Source organism: Bos taurus, chromosome 3 (assembly GCF_002263795.3).
Source record: "Bos taurus isolate L1 Dominette 01449 registration number 42190680 breed Hereford chromosome 3, ARS-UCD2.0, whole genome shotgun sequence".
Taxonomy (NCBI): Eukaryota; Metazoa; Chordata; class Mammalia; order Artiodactyla; family Bovidae; genus Bos; species Bos taurus.
Window position 1 is genome coordinate 76,684,475 of NC_037330.1, and position 6,370 is coordinate 76,690,844.

Consider the following 6,370-nt stretch of genomic DNA (forward strand, 5'->3'; position numbering starts at 1 on the left):
TGAACTGAGAACTTCCAGATGTACAAGTTCAATTTAGAAAAGGCAGAGGAACCAGAGATCAAATTGACAACATTCATGGGATCATAGAGAAAATAAGGTGATTCCAGAAAAGCATCTACTTCTGCTTCATTGACTATACTTAAGCCTTTGACTGTGTGGATCACAACAAACTGTGGAAAATTCTTAAAACTATGGGAACACCAGACCACACTCCTGCTCCTGAGAAACCTGTATGTGAGTCAAGAAGCAACAGTTTGAACCAGATATGGGACAATGGACTGGTTCAAAACTGGCAAAGGAGTACAACAAGGATGTACATTGTCACCCCACTTTTTAAATTCTATGCAGAATAAATCATGTGAAATGCCAGGCTGGATGAATCACAAGCTGGAATCAAGATTGCCAGAGAAATATCAACAACCTCAGGTATGCACATGATACCACTTTTATGTAGAAAGTGAAGAGGAAGTAAAGAGACTCTTGATGAGGGTGAAAAGGAAGACTGATAAATCTGGCTTAAAACTCAACATTTAAAAAACTAAGACCACGGTATACAGGCCCACCACTTCATGACAAATAGATGGGGAAAAAGTGGAAGCAGTGACACATTTTATTTTCTTGGGCTCAAGAATCACTGAAGACAGTGATGGCAGCCTTGAAAATAAAAGATGCTTTCTCCTTGGAAGGAAAGGAAAGAACTGATGCTTTTGAATTGTGGTGTTGGATAAGACTCGTGAGAGTCCCTTGGACTGCAAGGAGATCCAACATCCTAAAGGAAATCAGTCCTGAATATTCATTGGAAGGACTGATGTTGAAGCTGAAACTCCAATACTTTGGCCACCTAACGTGAAGAACCGACTTATATGAAGAGACCCTGATGCTGGGAAAGATTGAAGGCAGGAGGAGAAGGGGACGACAGAGGATGAGATGGTTGGATGGCATCACTGACTCAATGGACATGAGTTTGAGTAAATTCCAGGAGTCGGTGATGGACAGGGAGGCCTGGCAAAGGGGTCACAAAGAGTTGGACACCACTAAGCAATTGAACTGAGCTGACTGATACCTGTTGTGTTAGTTGTTCAGTCTTGTCTGACTCTCTGTAACCACATGGACTGTAGCCCGCCAGACTCCTCTGTCTATGGGATTTTCCAGGCAAGAATACTGGAAAGGGTTGCAATCTCCTTCTCCATGATACCTATTGTAGATATTATATTATAGGAAACAAGATTTTTTATACTCACAACCAGTACAAATATCAGTTCAAAATTGAAATGGATCAGCAATACAGCATTGCTTCTATATGACTAGTTTTAAATTACACTTTGGACCCCCACTCCACCATGTGTGAGCAACAGTGCTTTCAGATAACTTGAGGTCTCCCCACTCTTTCTCTAATGTTACATCTACATTCAGCGCATTTCTGTAGCATGAGCATGACAACATAGGAAAACTAGTGAAGAGGTGTATCTGATTCTTTTTTTTTTTTCTAATTTTATTTTATTTTTAAACTTTACATAATTGTATTAGTTTTGCCAAATATCAAAATGAATCCGCCACAGGTATACATGTGTTCCCCATGCTGAACCCTCCTCCCTCCTCCCTCCCCATACCATCCCTCTGGGCCGTCCCAGTGGACCAGCCCCAAGCATCCAGCATCGTGCATCGAACCTGGACTGGCAACTCGTTTCTTACATGATATTTTACATGTTTCATTGCCATTCTCCCAAATCTTCCCACCCTCTCCCTCTCCCACAGAGTCCATAAGACTGTTCTATACATCAGTGTCTCTTTTGCTGTCTCGTACACCGGGTTATTGTTACCATCTTTCTAAATTCCATATATATGCATTAGTATACTGTATTTATGTTTTTCCTTCTGGCTTACTTCACTCTGTATAATAGGCTCCAGTTTCATCCACCTCATTAGAACTGATTCAAATGTATTCTTTTTAATGGCTGAGTAATACTCCATTATGTATATGTACCACTGCTTTCTTATCCATTCATCTGCTGATGGACATCTAGGTTGCTTCCATGTCTTGGCTATTATAAACAGTGCTGCGATGAACACTGGGGTACACGTGTCTCTTTCCCTTCTGGTTTCCTCAGTGTGTATGCCCAGCAGTGGGGTTGCTGGATCATAAGGCAGTTCTATTTCCAGTTTTTTAAGGAATCTCCACACTGTTCTCCATAGTGGCTGTACTAGTTTGCATTCCCACCAACAGTGTAAGAGGGTTCCCTTTTCTCCACACCCTCTCCAGCATTTATTATTTGTAGACTTTTGGATCGCAGCCATTCTGACTGGTGTGAAATGGTACCTCATAGTGGTTTTGATTTGCATTTCTCTGATAATGAGTGATGTTGAGCATCTTTTCATGTGTTTGTTAGCCATCTGTATGTCTTCTTTGGAGAAATGTCTATTTAGTTCTTTGGCCCATTTTTTGATTGGGTCGTTTATTTTTCTGGAGTTGAGCTATAGGAGTTGCTTGTATATTTTTGAGATTAGTTGTTTGTTGGTTGCTTCATTTGCTATTATTTTCTCCCATTCTGAAGGCTGTCTTTTCACCTTGCTAATAGTTTCCTTTGATGTGCAGAAGCTTTTAAGGTTAATTAGGTCCCATTTGTTTATTTTTGCTTTTATTTCCAATATTCTGGGAGGTGGGTCATAGAGGATCCTGCTGTGATGTATGTCAGAGAGTGTTTTGCCTATGTTCTCCTCTAGGAGTTTTATAGTTTCTGGTCTTACGTTTAGATCTTTAATCCATTTTGAGTTTATTTTTGTGTATGGTGTTAGAAAGTGGTCCAGTTTCATTCTTTTACAAGTGGTTGACCAGATTTCCCAGCACCACTTGTTAAAGAGATTGTCTTTAATCCATTGTATATTCTTGCCTCCTTTGTCCAAGATAAGGTGTCCATATGTGCGTGGATTTATCTCTGGGCTTTCTATTTTATTCCATTGATCAATATTTCTGTCTTTGTGCCAGTACCATACTGTCTTGATAACTGTGGCTTTGTAGTAGAGCCTGAAGTCAGGTAGGTTGATTCCTCCAGTTCCATTCTTCTTTCTCAAGATTGCTTTGGCTGATTCTTGAATGTCATAAAAAATGCACACAGCATCCCATGAGACTCTCCTGCCTAGTCTTCAGTCATCAACATACAAGCATCTCTGCAACTCTCTTCCACATCAAGCTCTTCAGAACTTCTTCAGGTTCTGTTTACTTTCTCTCAGTGCATTCCTGCCCTCTTCAACTTTCTTCACTACTCTGGAGCAATAAGAAACACAAATGGCCTACCTAAGCACTCCTGTTAAACCACTAGGCAACTATTTCAACTATATACTGTACCCACGTCTTCTAGATAAGGAGCATTATGAGATTTTGTTAGCTCCTTGCACTGCACCCAGGAATAAGGACTCTCTTGTCTGCCTGTGTCCAGCCCAATCTCAGATCTCAGTTCAGGGTTGAGGTGAACAGGGCACAGGGCTACTTCAGTGATCCACCAGCATTTAAGCTCTATCATGACACTCAACATAAGAAAACTTTTCTAGTCTCCAGGCAGGGGAAATACTGGCTCTCATTGATAACATGTTTTTTTATGTATGCCAATTTTATCAAGAGCCTGAATTTCAGACAAGTGTTTGATTCTTTGATTTTTTTTTTTTTTTTTTTGGACTCATTGGATAAGACTCTGATGCTGGGAGGGATTAGGGGCAGGAGGAGAAGGGGAAGACAGAGATGAGATGGCTGGATGGCATCACTGACTCAATGGACGTGAGTCTGAGTGAACTCCGGGAGTTGGTGATGGACAGGGAAGCCTGGCGTGCTGCAATTCATGGGGTCGCAAAGAGTCGGACACGACTGAGCGACTGCACGGAACTGAACAGAGAAAAATATTCAGAACAAACAAATGATCCCAAACCTTGAGATTTGGGCACATATTAGAAGATAGGAAATGTGAGTAGTCACTTAACTGGGGTAAATGCAATCAAACACCAATAAAAATAGTTTACCTAGAATAATTGGCAGGTAAATGAAAGCTATGTGTGAAACTAGGGAACAGTGTGATGTCCACAGAGACTGCAGAAACTGAGGGAGTCTGTACTCTTTTGTTTTCTTTTTATGAACACCATGGAGCAGTCACAGAGTAGATCAGAAGGATCCCAAAGAAGTCTCCATAATGGTTCAAAATAACATGGGGTAAACAGGAGCCATGGTGAAAGGACAAGAAATTCTACACAGATGGAACAAAAACCTTAGTTGGTGAGGAACAGGGCAGCAAGCATTGCCATCCTCATGACTGCAGTGAAAAATCATTGCAGCTATAGGAAGGGACAGAGTGGAGAAAAAAAAAAATCTACTCTTAAATAATGTGCAATAGAACTAAGAAGTCCTTACCTCCAAGAACCGACAACAGAGTACCTGTCTAAGAAAGAAACTTAGTTTAAATATAAAGTACTCCCTATAACTAGCTAATAAGCTATGAAGTGAAGTGAAAGTCGCTCAGTCGTGTCCAACTCTTTGCAACCCCATGGACTATACAGTTCATGGAATTCTCTAGGCCTGAATACTTGAGTGGGTAGCTTTTCTCTTCTCTAGGGATCTTCACAACCCAGGAATCATACTGGGGTCTCCTGCATTCCAAGCGGATTCTTTACCAACTGAGCTATCAGGGAAGCCCATACCCTACAAGCTTTGGGTAACCACAAAAGAATCCTGGGAGAGGGAAAGGAAAAAAAGAAGAGTAGGAAAAGAAACCCTTTCTGAGGTACAAATAAAGGAACAACCTACAGCTTAAGGTCTAACATACTCTGCTTTTATAAATCTACCCTAAACACAAAGATGTCATTAAAAGATGTGAAGCTTGTGGTGCCACGTGTACAACATACCTCAAACCCAGCCCCTTCTCTGATTAATTCAATTTTGCAAATCAAAGGCCTGAGAGAAAAATGATGCATCCCTTTCCAGGCATAAAACATATTTACCTCAATCTCTACTATCCTACATTCATCTTTTAACCAAAAAGAGAGATGACAAGGCAAGAAAGAACACTCCCAAAAGACAAAGCAATCATCAGATTCAGATACTAATATAACACATATTGAAATAACCTAAGATAATATGTTAAAGATTCTAATGGAAAAGCCTGACAAAATGTAAGATCAGATAAGAAATTTCACCAAAGAGTTTATGACTACACGAAAGAATCAAAGAAAAAATATTTAAAATGAAAAGACATAAACAAATATCTTTGATCAACTTAACAGTACACTCAACATACATGGAGCTTCCCTTGTGGCTCAGCTACAAGGCATCAAGAATCTGCCTGCAATGTGAGAGATCTGGGTTCAATCACTGGCTTGGGATGACCCCTTGGAGAAGGGAATGGCTACCCACTCCAGTATTCTGGCCTGGAGAATTCCAAGGACTGTATAGTCCATGGGGTTACAAAGGGTAGTACATGACTGAGCATCTTTCACTTCACTTCACTTCACTTCACTTCAACATAGACGAAATAAAGAATCAGTGAATTTAAAGTGTGGTCAACAGAACTTATCCATACTGAAACACAAAAAGAAAAACAGGAATGGAGGGAAAAGTCCAGGGCTAAGTATCCCAGAGGTGTGCAACAATGTTTAACTCACAAATTATAAGAATGTTAGAAGGAGAATAAAGATTGGAGAGATAGAATAGGGCAAAAAATATATATATATTTGAAGAAATAATGTACTGGCAGACTGTACTTAAGCAAGAATAATCATCACTGCTAACACATTTCAATACTGTGAAACCTCTATTATAATGCACTAAAAAGGGCATATTACCTCCGTAGAATCTTTCTGAATAATGTATAACCCCAATCTAGTCATGAGAAAATATCAAACAAACCCAAATTGACAGATATTCTGCAATCTAAGGTATAGTATAGTATAGTATTTGGATTATTTTTTTAAAAAAGAATACCCTTGCTTCCATATTGCCAATAGCCTAAATAGGGAAGGCAGCAAGAATAGAACCATAAAAAATCAAATAGGAGGCAGTTTTAGTAAATTACAAAAGAGATTATGATAACCTACACTAGAATGGGCAAAGTAGTCAGATTATGGATATATTTTAAAGGCAGAGCCATTGGAATTTCCAGACAAATTGGACATGGAACATGAGAGAAAGGCAAATAAATCTCAAGGTTTTGACCTAGGCAACTAGAAAGACAAAGCTGACTGAGACGAAGATAATTATAGATGCAAGAGATCTGGAGATGAAGATAAATTCTATTTTGAACATGTTAAAATAAAACACATTTACTATTTCTATTAGATGTCCAAGTACATGTTTCATCAGCAACTGGATTTATAATCCTGGGGTTTTTAGGGA